Consider the following 23124-nt stretch of genomic DNA (forward strand, 5'->3'; position numbering starts at 1 on the left):
ACAAGACTCAAAATGTACAGCAGTGTCAATTAAATCGATGTCCAGTCAAATGCTTATTTTTATATTAAAAAAAGAATTTTATTTTGGACTCTACGCATTCAAAGTAGTATTACAACATACATGAACAATAACACATTCTCTTTAGAGGTCGGGGCCATGTAATGTGGTAGGGGTTATTCTCCATTCATTGCATCCAAAGAACGCTTGTTAGTAGGCCTTAACTCAAGAGTCCACTCAGGGCGTGACAAAAGTTCACATCTGGATGTCAGTCACAGTAATATGTGCATCAAAAGGTTAATCCCGAGCTCCTAGCCCTCCTCTTTATAATTCCCTTATCAGCCTCATCTCCTTCCCGAGAGGGCCCTTCCTTGTGATCTCTCGCTGAATCAAAGAGCATCATTTTAAGTGAACGAGGAAGTCGCTCTCTCCTTTCTTCAGTGTGTCCCACCTAAGTCACAGAAATGCAGCAAGGCATAAACCCGTCTGTCGGGATTCCTCGTGTTTTCATCCGGTAGGCTTGGGGGTTCTCAAAATGAAACCCTGCGACCTCCATGTAATGTACCATTACAGGAACACTTGCACTCAGTGTATGCAAGTCAAGTCAAAGGCTTTATTTCGATAAAAACTTATCATAAAAGCTTCAGAAAAAAAAGAAAGCAAGAATTTGATTACATTTGACCTTAAAATCTTAATTTTCAAGTAAAAGAAGCACATCATAAATAAATATTTAAAAAAAGATTAAACATTTCCTTTAAGCCTTTTGCTTCTAATGCACCAGGCCCATGATAAAAATTTGGAAAGGGCACAAACATACAGTGGGCGAGAGTCCGACATTAAAATACGAAGTGCCTCAATATGATGCCTGGTTCCCAACAAGCGACACAATTGCTTAAGCCATCTTCTTCTTGGTAGTGCATACTCCTGGCATTCAAACAGAAAGTGTGCCACTGACTCTTGTCTGGATATGCAAATAGGGCAAAATTCTGTGGTCTGTGCTGGGGATTTCCACCGAGATGTAAAAGCGTGTAGTGGAAGAGTCCCAGTCCTAAATTTAAAATAAAGGGCCCTATCAAATGGTCTCTCAATAATGTCCAAGTAAAGTTCCCGGATCGGCAAATCCTTAAATTTCAGAAAGTCCTCCGTATGTCTACCCAATGTACAATTAGTGCTCCGTTGGGTCTCAATCCAATTCAAGCTCTTGAGTGTTGCCTTTGGGGGGGGGGGGGGGACCTATTTGCCCAGGCTTCACTTAGACCCAAGTTACACAGGAGGGCTTTCATATCTCTCAACCATTTTATCCTATGCCACCCAGGGAATGACATTACTTCAGAGAGGCCTTTAGCATATTTGGCAAGCTCCGGGGCTCGCCACAACCGGGCCCATAAAAGTAAGGGCCGGAACTTTGCCAAATCACCAATAGGGCGGCAACCTAAGTCAAGCATTAGTGGGATCATGGGAGTTCCCTGGGGAAGTGACATGATGGCCCTACAGAACTTCCTCTCAGATCTTGACAATTCGCTAGTGTTACATGAGCCCCATAGCTCTGCCCCATAAAGAGCAGAGCTAACTCCCCTTGCTGCATAGATTTCAATAACAGGGGCTATAGGTCTTATTGCACAGGAGCGCTGCTCCTTCAGAAGAGCCCCTGTTACCCTCTTGTGGGCTAGCAGCATTTTACATAAATGAGGAGCCCACTGCATATTGTACGACAAACGGATTCCTAGATAGTCAAATACATCCACCCTCCCCAAAGGTACGGCGTTCAACTTTGGGGGATGCACAGGTTTTTTTGGGGGGTTCATCACAAGATATTTTGTTTTATCAGTATTGATTACCAGGCCCCGTTCTGCACAAAAAGACTGGAAATTATGGAGTAGTTTTTGAAGACCCATTGGGGATTTGGACAGCAAGAGTGTATCATCCGCAAAGAGGAGGGTGGGGATACGCTCCCCCGCCAGGGAAGGTTCATCTGAAGGATCTTTCAACAGGTGCTCAACCACACCGTTGACATACAAAGAAAAGAGGGTGGGAGCTAGAACACATCCCTGGCGAACCCCTCTCTCGACCGGGATTCTGCTAGTTTTCTCTCCCTCTGTACCCCATCTTATCTGGGCAAAGCTATTCTCATTGAGGCTTACAAGTAACAATAGAATGTAATGTGGTATCCCCATGTCAGTGAGAACTCTCCAGAGAGTCTCCCTAGGTACAAGGTCAAAGGCAGTCTTTAAATCGATAAACGCGAGATAAAGACTGCCTTTGCCTATGACCACCACCTTCCAGTACACTAGCAACAATCTAAAGGTTTGTTCTATTGTGCCAGTGCCTGCTCTAAATCCTGCCTGGTAGTCAGAAAGGACGTTATTTTCGCTAATCCATTGTAATATTCTAACCAACAGCACCTTGCCGACTACCTTTTGGGTTACATCCAACAGGCTTATAGGTAATTCGACGGGTCGTCCCTGGCCTCTTTTTTAAAAATAGGAACAACCTCCGCCCCTTTCCAGGATGTGGGAATCGGTGCACCCCTGCAGATGGCAATGAGCAGGCAATAGATAAATTTCCCCCATTTCGGAATATCTGAACGAAGCAGGTCCCCGGGAATGCCATCTGGACCGGCCGCCTTTTGGGGCATGATGGTACTAATGGCATACTCTACTTCTTTTATTGAGAAGTCGGGGTCTACTGAATCTACCTCCCAGTCCTTTTGGGGCATAATAGTACCATTAGCATACTCTACTATTTTTGTTGGGAAGTCAGTGTTTACTAGAGCCACCTCCCAGCCCTGTTCATCATTGGGTATAGCTGTGGTGATATTTCCAGATTGGCGAGTATACAATTTAGAAAAGTGGTTAACCCACACTTGGCTAGTAATGTTACATGTTATGAGGTCGCTATCTGGTCTGTTTCTGGCTCCGATTGTATCCCAGAAACGCCTTGAATCTTTTCCAGAGCTTGCCTCTTTTAAAGTACGCCAGTACTCTTCTTCCCACTCCTTTCTTGCACTTGCCAATGTTTGCTTATGCTCTTTCCTAGCTCCCTATATTAGGGCTTGTGATTTGCCTTTAATAGCCTCAATCAAAAGAGATTTTGCGTGTCTGCATGCAGATGTGTACCATTCATGCTTGCCCCTTGGATTCCGGGTTGCCGTGTTCCTACCCACACGTACCTTTTTCAAAAATACATCCCCAATAGACCTAAGTGTTCCCTCAAAAATAGATGTAACCCTTCCAGTTGTTAGCAGGGCCGGATCAATAGTACCCAACTCCGTTTGTGAAGCTGTAAGCATTTAATCGATAGTATTAAGTTTAGTTTCATCAACTGAAACTTTATTCCACTTCAAGCGTCTGCCACAAGAGGAGACAGAAATTTTATGAGCTTGCTTAGAGGGTACTTCGAGTGTTTTGCTAGGCCAAGGGTTTTTAAGAGTCAAAGAAAGCGAATTATGGTCGCTTTCGACAGTAGGTAAAACTACCATATCCTGTACTAATCCCCAAAGTGAAAAATCTAGCAGAATGTAAATCAATCCTCGAGGTGTGGTTGACTCTATTAAATGTAGCAGCACCCATAGGGTCTGAGCTTGTACGACCATTTGTGGCTCTTAGGCCAAACTCCAATGTTAGAGCATTTAACTGTATCGCACTTTGGGTCCATCTTTTAATCGGAGGAATAGTTAAGGCTGGAATACCCCTTCTAACATCATCCTCACCCAGGTCCAAAATGTCATCTGTTATAAGAGGCTCATAGGTGCAATTAAAGCATCCCGCAACCAGGACTTGGGCACCAACAGTATTTTCTCGGAGCTCTATTTCAAGAATGGTCACTATCGGGGACGTAGACCCTTATTTGGTACCTCTAACATATATGTTAAACAAATCGAGGGTTAGCCCCCTACGGAGACCTCTCAAGGAGATTCCTAGAATATATGGGCTATTAATATGCTTAAGTGTTATGCGGCAGTTAAGGGAAATGCTTACCCAGATGAGAAGGCCTCCCGAAGGGCGACCCTTCCCATTTCTAGGGAGTACTGCAGGCACAGAGTATGTAGCATACCCAACTTGATGGAGTGGTTCTAAACTCCAGGTCTCCTGGAACAGGCAGATCTTAGGCGCCTCCACTAAAGCATTCCACTCTGGTGAGCACACTTTCCTGTGGATACCTGCTAGGTTCCAACTAAGAATCTTTAATGTACCCCTAGGATCATGGCCATCGCTATTTTGAGGGCCCAGGCATTCAGTAGAAGGCATGAGTACAGCAGAAGGCATGAAATCAATAGAAGGCATGGACTGAGCAATACTAGGCCCTGGTACGGAGATAAGGTGGGGACAAAAAGCTGGGACCTGTAAGATTGCTTGGTCAATTGTCTGCATCACTGGGGTCATATGGCTAATATCTATATTTGTATTAGTGATAGAGTTAACCAAGGGTTGTAAAGGTTTGGGACTAAGGTATTCAATGCCCTCAAGGCCATGTCCAGTACGCAATAATGGTCAATCCACTGCTTCTAGGCAGCTGAACCTATTTGCGACTAGTATGCCTCTCCAGCCTACAAGAGGAGCTATGTCTCCACCTCCATGATCTGACCAATCAGCCCACTCCCTTCTTCTATCCCAATTTCTTACTTGTGACCAGCTCCAATCAGGGGCATCATTATATCGATTTGTGGGGGGGGGGGGGGGGGGGTAGAAAAAAGAAAGCCTTCTTGTCTCTATTCCGTCATTCTTTGCCCGCATATCCCAACAGCAAATATGATCGGCCGTTCGGGGGTCGTCAAAGTTGACTATGACGCTATCCCCCCGGGTCCTTTTCCTCTCATTTCCTATCCAGGGTACCCTACGCACCATTAAGATCCTGCTACTACAATGAGGTGGCAGCGGTCTATTGGTAGTAAGCCAATGCTGTACCTTATTTTTTAGAGACCATGTCGGTTCCTCCGCATTTTGGCTTAGCTCGGGAACTCCGGTCATGATTACAACATATGGACTTGCCTCTGGTGGTAGATGTGTTGGGTGCCCACTCCCACCCCTGTTCTTATCATTGTTATACAGTGACCCTGATGGTTTAACTGGCATAGCTTTCGTATTGTCAGAAGGGACTGGGGTTTTGAATGGCTCTATAACCTTCTTCAATACGGCTGGAGTTGACTTCGTTTTTATGTTTGGCCGATCAGTGGCTACTTTTTTGGCTTGCAACTCCACCGTTGAATTTTTGCTACTTATTTTTGACCCCCCTGGTTTAACCAACCCGGCACCCGTCTGAATATTAGAAGTTGCATTCATAGAAGCTATCTGCTTTTCAATATTTGAAAGAGATAGTTTGATGGGCTGTATGTAGATTTTGATAAGTTCTCCCAATCTGAGTAATAGTTGGTTGTTTACCTCACAAACTTTGCAACCCTCACCCAAACTGCCAGGGTCATTAAGATTTGTTGGATTCAAAGAGAGGGTTATCATATCTGTTGCTATATTGATTGGACCACTCCGTGTAGATGCATTTTTTCCTGGCGTATGAACAATGGGAGGTTTTTTATTAGGTTTACGATTTTTCACTTCCTTGGGCTTCTTTCGTTTTGGTATAGCGCCCTCCCTCTTTCCCCTTGAATGTTCTGTGTTGGGGACCTCCTGCCTCGGGCTCGCAAAAGGTTCGGGCGTCTTCTCAAGCGCCTCACTCAATTGCGTATCCGAGAGTACCAAGGATGCCGAAAGATCAACCGAATTTGGCACACTATGTGTTTCTACTTGTGCTTCAATTAGGGGTCTGTTCTCCCTTGGGTTAGTGGGTGACTTGGCTAAAACTAAAGAGCCCATTGATGATCGCTTGGCAAAGGCCAGATCCTGAGACACCCTACGCTCCAGGAGTGATATGCCTTGGTTTATCGCCTCATTAGCCCTAGTAATATACTGATCGATTGGGCCAGTAACATGTGCTGACCCCTGTGCAGTTTTACTCCTGCTACCCCTACTCATCATAACATTAATATATTCCCCGACAAACTATCGAATAAAAGTTCTATAAAAAGTCAGTTATGAGTTAGCGTGATATATAAGGAAATATAACTAGAGTCCAAGGTCCGAATATAAGAGGGGGGGCCCAGCCCAGTCTTACCCGGGCTTAAATGGGCGCAGTCCCGTGAGGCGGTGGCTCTGCTTCAATTTGAGCGCCTCCAGGCGCGAGATTGCGCGAGGCGGCTTCCGCCGCTGAGGATGCTGGGTAACGTAGTCCACCTCCACACGGCAGCCGCGTTTGGGTTGCGGCGGCGGGAGGGAGACAAGCTGCAACTGTGGAACTGCGCCCAAAAGGAAGGTGATGCAGGTAAGAGTTGGCCTCTGAGCACTGTCAACCCTCTAAATAAGAACTCGCCCGCTCTGCCCGCGGCTCTGCTTCAATTTGAGCGCCTCCATGCGCGATATTGCGTGAGGCGGCTTCCGCCGCTGAGGATGCTGGGTAACGTAGTCCACCTCCACACGGCGGCCGCGTTTGGGTTGCGGCGGCGGGAGGGAGACAAGCTGCAACTGTGGAACTGCGCCCAAAAGGAAGGTGATGCAGGTAAGAGTTGGCCTCTGAGCACTGTCAACCCTCTAAATAAGAACAGTGTATGCATAAAGCATAAAAACTAACTAGTACCGTAACCTCCATGCACTGTGCCACTGCAGGCACACTTACATCCAGCACACACATTCACTCTGCACGCACTGCTTAGAACAGTAGCCTTCCTGTATTGCACCACACTGTGCTACTTGCAAACACACACTGCTAGCACACACATTCACCATGCGTGCACTGTACAACAGTTCACCCTTTATGATTGTACTTTGAGAACACACTCGTACGAATTGGACAGCACTACATCTCTCATGTAATCTATTCTTCTCTGGTATACATACACACAGTACAAGCACTCACCATGCATGCACTGCACAGGACAGCTCTATCCCTCTACTGCATCCGTCCCAGGCACGCACCCACACATCCAGCTCAGAGTCACCGCTCCTGCGCTGTTCAGCACTTTACATTTAACTGATGTAGGCTGAGGGCGAGTTAAAAACCTACCAGCAGAACTTAAAAAAGGTTGAGTGAGCTGGGAGGCCACATCCAGAGAGACAGGTTAACAAGCATTTGCAATGCAATAGGTCTCGCATTGACGCGAGTTTGATCTATTGACATTGCAAATAACAATGCCTTTTATTTTTGTTTTCTTTTTAAAAACATAAAAGGCATTGTTATTTACAATGCCAATAGCTTAAACTCGCGTAACTGCGAGACCTATTGCATTGCAAATGCTTGTTAATAGTGTCAATAGCAAAAAAAAAAATATTTCCATTGCAACTCTCATTGTTGCATCCTAGAATTGAAATGTTTTATACTAAAATGTTTTGTAAACACATAACATTGGTAATAAGTAAAGGTAGATTACTGTCAAAATAAGAATGAACACATAAAATCCCACTCCCTATATGTATTTGCAATATTGAGAAATGTTAAGAACAGAAGCTGATTGAAAATACATCTCCCTCACATTTCGCACCCAGCCACACCTACTCTCTCAGTCGTCAGTCTGCGTCATGTTTATTGGGTGGGTACCTGCACGCTCATGTTCCTTGCACACCTGAGAGTGCACTGCACAGTTTTAGGCGCTAGGTGTCACAGAGTGACTTGGGCCGGTTGGCGGCCCTGCACATACCTATGTGCGAGGGCCCCACCTCGGCCGAGCTGCTTCTTCGAAGGTGAATTACCCGGCTATTACTGTGCCTGGCAGGCCTTGCCGGGCCTCCGTCCAACTATTGTGTACGAACTGGACTGCTCAGAGCACGCTTCAGTACCTCCAAGGGAGGCAGGTGTAGGACGTGAAGAGGTTTGGCAGGCACCAGGCCACTGGCTGCTTGCTAATGCAGCGCTCCCTTCGGAGGATTTGTGGGTCCGAGTGAACACGGTGGAAGGTGAGTGTTTGGTCTCCCAAGTCCGGCTGTTTCCAGACTCTTCCCGAGTTATGGGTTTTAATAGGGACGGTAGATTTTGTTGTAAAAAGGTCGTTAGAGCGATTCCTGAAGTGGCGGAGCGCAAGTCTGGAATGTAAGTCATCAGAACCGAATGTGAGGCTTTATCCTACGCAGTCAGGGGCGGAGTCATTCAGCCGCGGGTGCCTGACAGAGAGGTGTGCGCTGTCTGAAGAAGGAACATGCCTGCGCCCACGAGGCGCTACATTCGCCGGGGTACCTGGGGCCCTCTGGATTATACGCTGTGCCAAGTGGGAGCAGCCCTTTGAGCTCAGCACCTTGTAAAACCAGAAAAGCGAAAGTAAATGCTGTGCCGCAAGAAAAACGAAGCGCATGCATATGGTTTGTCCTTAAAACCAAAAGCAGAGCGTGAAGCTGAGCGCGTGCATATGTTTTGTCCTGCATGCGCACAGCTAAGCTGTTAGACGTACATGTGCCCCCAGCCAAGTAAACTTTACTCAAGAGGGGCTTTTAGGCCATTGTGTGCAGCAGCCGCGGCCCTCCATCCGTCCCTCGCTGTCAGGCTGTCAGTAGCCGAAGGACCTAGAAGCCACCAACCTCAGAGGTCTGCCAGCAGGAACGATGGCACGTAGAGAGCACCCTGCTTCTCCCGAGTGCAACCCCACGCAATGAGCGACAAAACACCACAGCGTAGAGGGGGCACCCCGGGGGAAAAAAGGGGAAATGGAGAAATCAAATAATGCTGCGTTTTCAGCAGAATCTCCTGTCCTCACTCGGTAGAGAGCAACTGCACTGGGGATATAGCTCCTCGTGGGCACACTGTAGAAGAGGGAAAACAATAGAGATACAGGCATCAAACAGGGGAGGCGGAATAACTAGATATTCTATACATCCCCTACCCCCAGGGTCCAGTACTTACTACAGGTGCATCCTCACTCTGGAAAACGTGGGATTCGGGACAGGATACCTTCCAGGAGGACCAGGCTTTGGTAGATACGTACTTATCACTCCCCAAAACATAAACGGGCCAAAACGTTACGGTGCTGTTTCCTGCACAGCTTAAACGCGGAACGCTGTTCTAGACACAGCCAGGTTCCTGCCGCGCAGCCCAAGAGTCCACTGTTAAGCAACACAGCTGGAAGAAACCAGATAAGCCGTCCAAGACAGTTACGTTCACTGTCGCAGCAACGTCCGTGGGAGTAGCGCGACCGCGCCTCCTACCACGCGCACCTAAATACCTGAAAGGGGGCGTCAATGCCCCAGTCGAGGGTCCGGAGTTTGCCGTGCAACTCGGGATGCGGCCAAAATGTACAGGCTCAATTCTCTCAGGGATCAGCTCGCAGGGGTCTCGATGAGTTGGCAAGCGCTTGTCCTCCAGCGGGGAACACCATACGCTCAGCGCTGCTTCCTGGAAATGAGGAAAGTTTGTCAAGCCCCGCCCCAAGGAAGAGGGGGGGGGGGGCTTTGTAGCCGTTAACTCGCGAGAGGCGGTGCTTCAATCGGCTCGGCTGTCTGCGTCCCATGGCCTTCTGGGACTTGTAGTCATTGTCCTGCTTTCCACCCCTTGGTGGCGCCCCGGTGCCTGCTGTATCTATCCGAAACGCGCTACCATGCAAAGCGGGAGTGTATGCCCTACTCCCCACTGGCCCCTGTACCCGTTCAAGGATCGTGACACTCGCTGACTACAGAGCGAGGAAGTCGGTGCATGGAGTTCAGAGCAACAGAGAAGGGAGCCCGGGGATGCAAAATAGACGTCAGGCTGCGAGGTGATTAACATGCAAGGTGAGGCTGTCTCAAGAGCGAGGGCACGGGTGGGCTGCAAGCGCAGTTGTTTTGGCCAGTGCTTATTAATGGAAGGGCTGCTATGATACGGAGCGCGGGGCTGGGGGGCTTTATGACTCGGTCTCATGTCCTGGGCTGCATGCGCTAGTTAAAAAAAAAAAAACTCAAACAGACGCTGTGAGAAAGGTGATAACGCGTCGCACGTTGGCACGTGCACATGTGCAGTCCTCCTGCTGTCTGCATCATGAACCCCTCCGAGGAGCTCGTTGAGACAGGAAACTTCTAAGGCCCATGTTGTAATGCGCTGAGGCGCTTTACTAACCTGAATTTTTCTGCGTGGTAATGCATCGCAAGTTGGCGCGTGCATATGTGCAGTCCTCCGACTTGTTCAGCAAGGAAGTAGGAGGCGTGTTAACGTGGCGCAAGCTGCAGCGTGCACATGTCCTGTCCTGCCACTTCAGCTAACGCCGCCGTACACGTTCACAGCTGATCTCTTTTAAGCGCGTGCACCTATCCTGTCCCGCATCGCTAAGCAAGTTGGCAACAATAGATCTCGACTACGCGAGCAGCGCATGGCGCTACGTTGCTAGGTGAGACCTAAAAAGGGCCCATTCACTCTTAATTATCACTCCATTGTATGCTGCCACCACCGCGCTTGTGCAGCTTAACTTCTGGTGAGGTAATAGCCTTCCACCACTATGAGAGTAGCACTTTGGGCGCCCCTCCCAGTTCAACAAGACCGCAATTCGCAAGACATCCCTATGTCATGGCGCACATGCATAATCCAGGTTTGCCTTTGACAACAACAAAAACAGCATCAGGGATCGAGACATCCGTACAGTTGGGCACTCAGGACAGGGGTACAGGTCCATAACCATGCAGTGAACTTTTCCGTCCCAACAGAGCCCATCAGTGGACACACATATTTTAGGTCACCAACAAGCATCCAAAGTGGGTGGGTGGGTGGGGGGGGGGGAAGGAGGAGAAGAGGGCGGACTGTGGGAAGAGAGTGGAGAAAGATGGAAGAAGGGAGGTGGTGGTGTGTGTATTATTCAGATGCTGAGAAGGAATTCAATTATCCAATGGTTGGGCGCCTGAAATGCAATATTATCTCATATGTATAATTTTAGTAACCAAGGCATTTACTTAGCCAACACCTGTCTGACTTGTATTTAATAAAAACAGATTTTGTATTCCCTGGCATAATTAACTGCCTCTCTCTAACCAGCTTCTCAGAGGTTGATAGATCTGGGCAGCAGCTAGTTGCATACCTGCACAGAGGCCCTAAGGCATGGGTGAGAGAGACATTCAACAAGTTCTGGCTTAATAATAAAAGAGCACTTAACATGCAGATACTTGGGAGTGTTCACCTATAACAGAAAACAAATCAATACTCTAAGTCCATGGCTGATTTGGTCAGACAGCGCTGTAATCAGCTGTCAGGATGATCTCGGAGAGATTTGCAGACTTGGAACAAAGGCTATATATAACCGGTCAGCATTACCACTGGCAGGCTTGAAGGAGTAAGAAATAGATGATATGTCGGGATCACATCTCAGAACCCCATTCGAATAGGACAGAGTAAGTTATGTCAGTTTTTCCTGGGAAACACGATATAGTTGGGGAAATATCCAATGCACACTAATATCCGATTGACTCCGCCAGCCCTACTACCTCATGATGGAAAATTAAATAAACAGAAAAGGGCTATTTGTGAAGCGCAAATTCACCCCAAGGGCCCTTTGGTGCTAATGTTACCCAAGTCATTGGGTATTCATTCCATCAAGCTGTGGAAATGTGGATTTTCCTGATCAGTTATGTCCCCTATCTTGGACCCCAACGGTTCTATATGCATGTTACAAGTACATGTATGTTCCCTCCAGTTCCAGTTTCTAAGACGCAAACATATGTGTGTCTACCGTCGACATGTTCTCTGTCAGATCCGCCATCACAGGGTTGGATATTCGATTCCTAAGTATGAAAGGCCACCGACTTTATATGGCTAAGTTACTTCATTTTTACAGTTCAGGCAAGTAGGCCCGATTCTGTCCTCAAAGCCTTTCCCTGCTCTCTGTCTCTGACAGCTTCAGCTTGAGCTCGCATCTGTATCCATGAACTTTGTCCTACTCCCTGTGCAGCTAACGGTGCCTGCCTCGGCCAGTTTTCGCCTGTCTGCCAAGAAGTTGTATTTCACCTTCGAATTATCTATTTTGCTCTCCAGCCGATGCATTCCTGTCCAGTGATTTAGGTAAACATTTCCTTTAGCTCACAAGCAAGGGACTCAGCCTTTCCGTCCTCCTGCAAGTGATTCATAGCCCTGTTGCCATGGAAAGTTTTCTATCCCTCGCATCTCATATAGACACTTAGACGCTTGTACACGTACACAGTCAGTATAGAATAGATTCTGTCCGAGAGTCTCTTCCTTGTGGATAACATAGTTCTTTAAACATAGGATGTTAGATATGATTTGGGATTAGGTTGACTTGACCCCCAGACTTCTCGTCTCCACATGTAGAGCTAAATGTCAAGTCCCCTTCACCCCCTAGTTGCACGTCAATTACACGTCATGCTGCCGCGCGCGCATCTATGCCAAGTATTATCTTATAGATCCACCTATGTCTGATAATTCTAACCAATCATGTTTCTTTTATTCCTTGTTACGCCTAGTTTCGATTATGTCACTGTTTTGTCACTTTTCTTATCAAATGTTACGCCTTCTACATTCGTTTCATTGTAATGTACTTATTATAAAAATACATGTCTGTTAATAAATTATTGTACTTCACTTCCTGAACCTTCGTGGTGACGGAACCTGAAGGCCGCGACTCGAGTCGGCCATTTTGAATGGAATAAAGCCCACTTAGAAAACCTCTTATACCACGGATTCTGCCTCTTGTTATTTTGAGCTATTTACTTTATTTTAAGATTCCGTATGAAATTCAGTCCGGTATTTTTATTTACCACATAATGGCGCCCGAACAGGGACACTTTCTCATCTCACGCGCCGGCGGTGCGTTGCAGGCCCGGTCTCCTGCTACAGCTGGACGGACCATAAACGCGTACCAGCAGGATTTCCTGTAAGCTCCCTCCGGTCAAGCGGGGGCGACTGAGGCTGCGATCAACCCAGACGAGGCGGTGAGAAGTGCGAAGTATCCCGACCAGAGCCTAGCTGAGAGAGCAAGATCCGAGGTATACAGAGGCCCACCAGGTTTTCCGAAATTCCGACGTCCAGAGGGTCCGATGTCCGCAGTTATCGAGTCCTGTCCATTCTCTGAGGCCTTCCGTTTCAAGGAGCTACTCGGTGAGTACCATCGCCGGGGAGGCGTGTTGACGCGCACATAGGTTGTGCCGGTCAAGACGGATTTGGGTACACAAATCCGGTCTGCACTGTTTAGCAGTGTATATGTACTGTTTAGCAGTATATCAAGTATTCCGAAGTATTCAGTTATTGTCAAGAATTCAGCGTGGTGATTAGTTAGGCAGACTGTCATCATTGTCGATCATTGTTATAATGTTTAATGTTTAATGTTTAAAGTATTCAGAAATGTCTTGCATATTGTGGTATGAATGACTGTTCATTGTTCACTGTTCATTATTGTGTTTCTCGTATTAAGCAAGTTCAAGAGTAAGTATCAGATCAGTTGTCAATATGCCGCTCTTCTCGAAGTTAAGACAGATTACTACCAGAAAAGGGGTGCTTGAAGAAGCAGTTCCTATTCCTCCTAGGGACACCCCAGGGCATTTCATGTACCATAAGCATGGCTTAGATGCCATATTGTTTCTTGATCTATGGGTAGATTATACCAAAGGATTACCGGAAAGTCAAAGGTGGCCCATAGCGGGAACCTGGGATGCAGAGTGCATCATGAAAGTGGAGGAAGAGTTATGGAAAAGAAAGGTCAGACAGTCACAGAAAGACGCTGTTGAGTTATGGCGTAAAGAATCTCATAGACGAACAGAAAAAGCACGTAGACAAGAAGAGAGGAGTAAAGAAAGTTCAAATAAAGTTCAAGAAAATCTATTAATTGAGGAAGGTATCCGAGTGAAATCAGAACAAGTGAATAGACAAAGAAATGCTCTTATGAATGGTATGTATCCCCTTCTAGCCGAAGGACTACCTAAGGCTGTTACAGAGATGCCAAAAGACTTGCCACCCCCATTATTTCCAATTAAGGTACATCCAAAAGGGCATCCCAGAACCGCAGAAGATGTTTTTCTTTCCTCATATCTAGATGACGCAGCTCCCGAGTATGCTAACGCCGCACCACATAGACCATCTGGCGGAGGGGTTCAACGTCAGGATCAGGTATCTGTCCCCGTGCAACAGCAAGTCCCGATACAAGCTTCGGCAAGCACATCTGTTTCCGCATCTGTCTCCGCAGTCGATCCTATAGGGGTATCGACACCCATAGTTGCTGTGTCACGTTCAACGAATCCATTCACACCCGACGCCCCAGATGGGGCCACGGGAGGTGCTAGCAGTACCTTTACACCACCCAGAATAAATAAACTTGTTTTTCAAGAGTCAGCGCATTCACGTACACCTAAATTCGTAAATGAACGTACGCTTAAGGAACTCCTTGTAAATTGTAGATATGACCCCGTGGTCGGTAAAGAGGACGAAATGGTCCTGGCATCATTACGTATCAGGCGAGCCGCAGAGTATTTAGCAAGGTTACCAGGGATGACTACGCATCTAGATAACATATATCATTTTGTTCAAACAGGACGAGATCCAGGATGTATTAACAGAGCTATGGAATTCCAGAAAGTAGAGATACAGGGGGAACTGTTACGTTTCCTCATAAACTGTGTGATCAGAAATCAAGATCGTCCGGGGGTAGACCCGAATGCAATGCTTATTCTTACAAAATGGAGTCAGAATATATCGGAAGGGAGACACGATAAGCAAAATTGTATAATAGCCATGTGCCGAAAAATACGTAAAGAAATAGAGCGTATTCATGAAGAGAGATTGGGAACAGACGAGTTTGAGCAAGATGAAGTGTCCGAATCAGGGAATTCCGCAAGACAGTCAGAGACCATAGCCTATGTAGGCAGAGGAAGATCTTGTGAAAATACTAGATGTTTTTCTGATCCAATACACTCTGTATGTCCAAATAATAGCAGAACGTATCCGACGCCTGTAATAAATCTGAAATCTCCTGAACATTCGTTTCAAGCCGCAGATAAAATACTACGAGAACGAAGAGGTTACCACCTCCTCGATTCCATGGATGAGCAAGAATTAGCCAGATCAGCCGTTCACTGGATTGTTAGTCCTGAAAAATACGGTGATGAGACCGTAGCACACACGTTTCTCAACCTCAGTACAGATGAACAACGTTTAGCTGGAATCTATATGATTCAGCAACTCCTCATATTATATAAGAGCCAACATACTGACCCTGGTCCTTTACCTGATATATTAACGGAACTACTCACGAACAGATGGAGAGGTTCTAGTAACAAGCTAATTAAAGAGATATTAGTGTCACGTAAGCAGTATGTCCTTTTTGTAAGTCCGGATTCTCTCTCGCTGCCCCACAGAGCAAGAGCGCCGTACTATATGGATAGACAAAATCCCCTACGAGAAGTGCACCCAATAAAAGGCGAAGACAATGAGTTTCACCGTGTATTTGTTTACACACCCATATCAAAAATGGAATTATTAGAAATGAAAAAAGTAGTACCTAGTCATGACAAAGACCCAGCGGGTTTCCACCGAGAAATTAAAGACATGTTACTGATGGGAGAGTACACCTTTCCTGATATTATGACGATATTAAAGGTGCTTTTGCCTGCTGGCATATATGAAAAACTGAAAGAAAAAGAGTGGGAAGTGGGAGACCAAAAGATAGACTGGACAGCATTAGCAGAGGAAGAAAGGGGCCGAGCTGCAGGTTCAGGGCTCGGGGATAAAGTTAAACTATTACCAGGTTTACTAGTACAGGTACTGCCACGTTTATTAACTACAAAAAAGGAGGATTGGGGTGCAATCACAGCCTGTAAACAAAAGCAAGATGAAGACACAAGCGATTATTATGCTCGATTTGAAAAATGTTTTGGTATAAATAGTGGTATAAAAGCAAGTAGTGACTCATATCCACATCTATTTGTGACAAAATTAGTGGAAAATGCATTGCCCCCAGTGAAGAATAGAATATTGAAATTCGAGAGTACCTGGCAAAGTAACACTCCGTCGCAAATGCTACAAATGTTACAGTATCATCACAATAGAATTAGGGATGAACAAGAACACGAGCATAGACGCATGAAGGATACAAAAATGAAAATGCTAGTTTCTCAGACAGTACCAGCAGATGGTCACAAAAAGGGTGTGACACATTCTGGTGATTCTGCAGTTCCTGTAAAAGGAACCTGCAATTACTGTAAACAACTAGGCCATTATGTACATGATTGTCAAGTCCTGAAACGTAATATAGCTACAGGTATTGCAAAAGAGAGACCACGATTAGTTAGACAAGATCAGAATGAACAAGGAGCTATGCAGCATGGACAGTCCATGCCAGTTCAGCAACAGTCTATGCCAGCCTCACAGCAACCCATACAGTTTGTGCCAGCTGCACCACCGTTGCCTGCTACTGCCACACAAACCACAACACGACAAATGTATCAGACTGCACAGTATGAATACCCTGAGTATCAGCGTTACGCATGAACCAGCCTAGAGAGGGAAGTTGACTTACCGCTTATCGAGATTCCTGTAGATCAAGAAGGACCTTATGTACATAGTGAATTATTAGGTCAAGATAGAAAATTCTTACTCGATACAGGGGCAAGTCGAACAACCATAAAACGTAGTGAAGTTCCAGGGGCACCCCTCTCAGGCTCTCAAAATGTTTCCCTTGGTTTTTCAGGAAAACCTATTGTTAATGAAGTATCACAGCCTCTACCACTTACGATAGGACCTTTGACACGAACTACAGATTTATTGCTTACTAAATCATGCCCAGAAAATCTGTTAGGAATTAAAACTCTGAAAGCACTAGGAGCCATAATATGTTGTTCTCCGGAAGGAGTAAGGTTGTTTTTACGTGATTTTAAAGGTCACTATGTGTCCAGAGACATGGACCCCCGACTACAGACTTTACCAGTACATCTATGGGCACAAGGCCCTACGGATGTTGGCTGCATGAACATTACACCCTATCGAGTTACATTGAAAGCAGGAGTGGTACTACCACGAATGCGACAATACAAGTTACCGCATGATGCTGTAGTGGCTTTGTTGAAAATCATTGATGAGCTGATTGCCCAGGGAGTAGTTGTAGAAACAGACTCCAATGTATGTAATTCACCGATAATTCCGATTCTTAAACGAACTGATCCTACTGCTCCGCCAGTATACCGATTGGTTATTGATTTGCGTGAACTAAACAAGTGTATTGTACCACAATTCCCTGTGGTCCCTGATATATCATCATTGTTGACAGCAATTGATTCCGAAGCAACATTCTTTACTGTAATTGATCTCAAGAATGCCTTTTTCAGCGTCCCAATAGATCCGGAAAGCCAATACTTGTTCGGATTCAGTTTAAATGGGCGCAGTTTTAAATTCTCACGCGCTCCCCAAGGATTCACAGAAAGCCCCAGCATCTACAGCCAAGCATTGAAACGAGAACTTGACAGTATCCACATGCCAGTCAATACTGCACTGCTTCAATATGTCGATGATCTGCTGATCACCGCGAGAAGCGAGCCAGAATGTGAAAAAGCTTCTCTGACAGTTTTACATTTCCTAGCCGACAAGGGGCACAAGGTGTCCCCTTCTAAGCTGCAATTCTGTGTTCAGCGAGTTATTTATCTTGGTCACTCGCTGTCCAAGGAGGGAAGGCAGCTTACACCAGATCGCATCCAGTTAATTGCTAACATGTCAATACCCCAGACACAAAAGGAGGTGCGGGCTTTCATAGGCCTCACTTCATATTGTAGGCAGTGGATCCCTCAGTACGCATTTCTAGCAAAACCACTCATTCAGTTAACCACACAGGAGGCAGCCACATCGACTGTTCTCCCTTGGACTCAGGAACATACACAAGCTTTTGAAAGCCTAAAGAAAGCTTTATGTCAAGCACCTGTTTTAGCAACACCATGTTATAGCAAACCTTTTACACTCTTTGTTACAGAACGCGAAGGTACTGCCTTGTCAGTACTCACTCAGGATCAAGCAGGATCACGCAAGCCATGTGCTTATTTTTCCAGTACATTAGATCCCGTAGCTCAGGCTTTGCCTGCATGCCTGAAATCAGTGGCAGCGACAGCTTTAGCAATCAGACAAAGCGATGCCATAGTATTAGGACACCCATTGACAGTACAAGTACCACATGCAGTAGAGGTTCTTGTGAACCGAACACAAACACAACACTTGACCATAGCAAGACTTACCGGTTATGAACTGACATTGTTTCAACCACACATAGAGATCCGACGGTGTAATACATTGAATCCTGCTACACTATTACCTGTAATTGGAACAGACCCACTAGCTCATGATTGTGTTGAAATCATTGAAATAAAGACGAAACCTAGACAAGACTTGACAGACGTTCCATTGTTAGATCCAGACCTGACGTTGTATGTAGACGGATCATGCATGAGAGCAAGTACAGGAGATTTAGTGGCCGCGTATGCAGTCACAACAGACACTGAAGTTATTGAGACACATTGTATAGATACTCTGTCAGCCCAAGCAGCAGAACTTATTGCTCTAACGCAAGCCTGTATTCAAGCCACAAATAAGAAAGTTAATGTATACACTGACTCACGTTATGCATTCGGAGTTGTACACGACTTCGGCGTGCTGTGGCGAGAGAGAGGTTATCTAACGTCCCATGGTGCCCACATTCAGCACGGGCCCCTCATTCATGCTTTGTTAGACGCAATACATCTACCCACTGCTATATCGATTATGAAATGTAAAGCACACACGAAGGTTACTGATACCATTTCTCAAGGCAATGATTTAGCTGACAGAACAGCTAAACAGACTGCTCAGAATCGCACATTAGACATGACAAAGCCAATAGTTCAGACACCAACACAGTGTATGACAATTAAGGATCCCACACTTGACGTAATTGACATACAGACACATGCCACAGCAGAAGAAATAAAGAAGTGGACTGAACTAGGAGGGATCCAGACAGATCAAGGATGGATGACGAAGGAGAAATCTGTATGGTTTCTCCCTGATTCCATGGTTCAAGCCATTATAGCTACAGTTCACAGTCCAGCACATTTAGGAGAGAAGGCTATGCTAGACAGCATTCAGCACATTTGGTTCAACAAACATTTACGAGCAGCAGCTAAACAAAAAGTTCGTACCTGTATGATATGTTGTCAGTTTAATCCAGGAAAGAGTGTTCCCGTAGAGCAGGGTGGATTTCAGCCTCCTGACCATCCTTTTGAAATCCTCCAGATGGATTATATTCAGATGGAACGTTGTCGAGGATTCAAATATGTCCTCGTAGTTGTCTGCGCTCTCTCCCGTTGGACAGAGGCGTATCCCGTATCAGATTACACTGCCCCGACTACTGCCAAGCAGCTAGTTCGAGAATTCTTCCCACGGTACGGTTTACCACGTGTTGTATATTCAGATAACGGTCAGCCTTTCTCATCCGAATTAATGAAACATGTCTCACTCTTGTTGGGATATCAGTGGAAATTCCACTGTGTCCGACACCCCGAGGCAGCAGGTCTCGTAGAAAGACATAACCAGACACTGAAAATCAGACTGTCCAAAATATGTAGAGAGAAAGGTGTCGACTGGATAGTAGCATTACCAGTTGCACTCTTTTACATGAGAATGGTAGCACACTCTAGAACAGGGCTATCCCCGTATGAGGTGATCTTTGGTAGACCACCGAATATGTGGGGGACGCCTATACCACGCAAAATAACTGACATTGACTGTAACATGCTGACAGATTACTTGGCTTCCTTGATGTCTGCACTACAATCTTCTCGTTCACAGGTAGCTGCAGCCTTTCCCGACAACACTGAGGCGAAACCCCATGACGTTGTTCCGGGTAATCTTGTCTTTGTGAGAAATTTCGACAGGAAAAGTCAACTGGAGCCCAGGTGGAAAGCACCCAAGTTGGTCCTGTTGACCACAAGAACAGCCGTGAAGATCGAGGGACGCAAAGGGTGGATTCATTCAAGTCACGTCAAAAAATTTCAAGGACTACCTTCAGATATAGACACTGTGCCCTGCACTCCCTCACAGACTGATTCAAAACTTCCTTTTGTTGAACAGAATGACTCTCAGTACTATAAATTAAAGCTTAGGCCCAAACAGTCGAGCAATTTGATTGTTTAAGTCCTCTCCAAGGTGAAGCGGTTGAATTGTCTCCGACATGTATCCCTTGGACCTGAGTAGAGAAAATACCCGAGAAATGTTGAAACGACAGGCGTATTGTAAATCACTGCGTAGCTACTGTATGAGGACATTATTAATTTTGTTTTTATTGAGTATTTTAGTAATTATTACGAGTGTGATTTTGCACATATATCATCCTATCTCTAGACATGTTTATAATGTTGCTGCAGAACATTCTTTTAGTGACCTACCGCCACATGAATTATCTTATAGACTTGCGCTGCGCAATAACACCTTCATTAGTATGTTACATCATTCCCATCAGACTAGTAATGCGACCAATTGTTGGGTGTGTGGCCGACTTCCTCCCTATCAGAATAACAAAGGAGTTCTGCCTTTCTTTCCACATCCATTCACACACAATGGCTCCTGTGGAGCGTGGTTTAGTTTATTAAATTCCATAGACCCAGACACAGCAGTTTATCAACAACATTGGATATGGGGAAATCTGAATCTAGTTTTATTCAAAGTCTGTCACCCTAATAAGGAGAGTCACCCCAGTAGAACAGGAACTGATTTAGAAAATGAAGTGTATAAATTAGGTAATTTTACGCCTAATCTTATGATTCTGAATGTCAAATCCGAAGTTGAACTAATTCTGCCCACTATGTCAGTATTTCCAGTTAAGGGTGAATTATGTGTAAGAAAAGTTGGTTCCATACATATGGGCCATAGCCAATGCGTTACTACAGTAGAATATAGTGATCAAGGTAAATCTTCATTTAGAGCTTCTCGCCATTCTTACTTCATATGTGGTCAGACGGCATATATGCGTCTGCCTCTAGATTGGGATGGTACCTGTTATATAGCATTCCTTTTGCCACCTGTTTTCCTAGCTCCTCCTGATTATTATCGAAATGTTCATTTAGTACACAATAGAGAGCAAAGAGATCTCCCAGTTGTCGATTATACTGAGACGGCATGGGACAAGTATGTAGATTTCAATAAAGGTATCTTTCCCTATATAGGTACAATATCAAATAGTAAGCTGATACGCAGACTCACCAAGACTCTTGAAGCTGTAGTAAACGAGACTATAGCCGCCCTAGGCAATCTGACAGAGGAACAATCAGTGATGAGAATTGTTGTTCTCCAGAATCGTCTTGTCCTTGACGTCATCCTGGCCGATAGGGGCGGAGCTTGCAGGGTCATCGGATCCAGCTGCTGCATATTCATACCAGAAAATTCGCCATCTGTATATAAAGCTATAACACACCTTCATAAGATTGTAAGCCAGATACACGAAAATCCAGGCACTTGGACGTGGTCCGGGTGGTTTTGGAGTGTGATATCAGCCTGGGGATGGAGAGTTTTATCCTTCCTAGGTATTGGCCTTCTTATGCTCTTCAGTTGTTGTCTATGCCTGCAATGTGGACCAGCGATTTGTGGTCTGTGTGCCACATCGTGTATTCCACATCAAGGTTTTCGCTCAAAATCCCGGAAGAAGAAAGAAGAAGAAATGATGCTCCATGAGCAAATCGATGGATTAATGAAGATTGATGTCTCGTGAAGGGCAAGAAGGGGACAAGGAGGGAATGTGGAAATGTGGATTTTCCTGATCAGTTATGTCCCCTATCTTGGACCCCAACGGTTCTATATGCATGTTACAAGTACATGTATGTTCCCTCCAGTTCCAGTTTCTAAGACGCAAACATATGTGTGTCTACCGTCGACATGTTCTCTGTCAGATCCGCCATCACAGGGTTGGATATTCGATTCCTAAGTATGAAAGGCCACCGACTTTATATGGCTAAGTTACTTCATTTTTACAGTTCAGGCAAGTAGGCCCGATTCTGTCCTCAAAGCCTTTCCCTGCTCTCTGTCTCTGACAGCTTCAGCTTGAGCTCGCATCTGTATCCATGAACTTTGTCCTACTCCCTGTGCAGCTAACGGTGCCTGCCTCGGCCAGTTTTCGCCTGTCTGCCAAGAAGTTGTATTTCACCTTCGAATTATCTATTTTGCTCTCCAGCCGATGCATTCCTGTCCAGTGATTTAGGTAAACATTTCCTTTAGCTCACAAGCAAGGGACTCAGCCTTTCCGTCCTCCTGCAAGTGATTCATAGCCCTGTTGCCATGGAAAGTTTTCTATCCCTCGCATCTCATATAGACACTTAGACGCTTGTACACGTACACAGTCAGTATAGAATAGATTCTGTCCGAGAGTCTCTTCCTTGTGGATAACATAGTTCTTTAAACATAGGATGTTAGATATGATTTGGGATTAGGTTGACTTGACCCCCAGACTTCTCGTCTCCACATGTAGAGCTAAATGTCAAGTCCCCTTCACCCCCTAGTTGCACGTCAATTACACGTCATGCTGCCGCGCGCGCATCTATGCCAAGTATTATCTTATAGATCCACCTATGTCTGATAATTCTAACCAATCATGTTTCTTTTATTCCTTGTTACGCCTAGTTTCGATTATGTCACTGTTTTGTCACTTTTCTTATCAAATGTTACGCCTTCTACATTCGTTTCATTGTAATGTACTTATTATAAAAATACATGTCTGTTAATAAATTATTGTACTTCACTTCCTGAACCTTCGTGGTGACGGAACCTGAAGGCCGCGACTCGAGTCGGCCATTTTGAATGGAATAAAGCCCACTTAGAAAACCTCTTATACCACGGATTCTGCCTCTTGTTATTTTGAGCTATTTACTTTATTTTAAGATTCCGTATGAAATTCAGTCCGGTATTTTTATTTACCACAAAGCAAGAAAGGTTGAAAATGTGAATGGACTCACTGAGATATGAACATGTTTCTAGGGGGGGGGGGGGGGGGGGGGGAAGACAGGTTCATGCAGGGGATGCATTATTTTAGTGAACAATAAGCCTTGGATTTAATTAACTTAAAAGAAAAATGCAACTAAAAAACATATTTTGATGCAATTTTATAGAAATTAGATATATTGGCGACCTTGTTGCTCGAGTTACTCAATCTGTTGGTCTGGAGACCATTTCATGAATTTTCAAGGCATCTGTTAC

General features: G+C 45.4%; 1 protein-coding gene across 1 annotated transcript in view; it reads right to left on the reverse strand.

The window, feature by feature from the left end:
• NDUFB8 (NADH:ubiquinone oxidoreductase subunit B8) overlaps positions 1 to 23124 on the reverse strand; it is a 59296-nt gene that overhangs the window by 23682 nt on the left and 12490 nt on the right. The gene's annotated exons all lie outside the window — the stretch shown is intronic.

This window comes from Triturus cristatus, chromosome 1_2 (assembly GCF_964204655.1).
Source record: "Triturus cristatus chromosome 1_2, aTriCri1.1, whole genome shotgun sequence".
NCBI classification, from domain to species: Eukaryota; Metazoa; Chordata; class Amphibia; order Caudata; family Salamandridae; genus Triturus; species Triturus cristatus.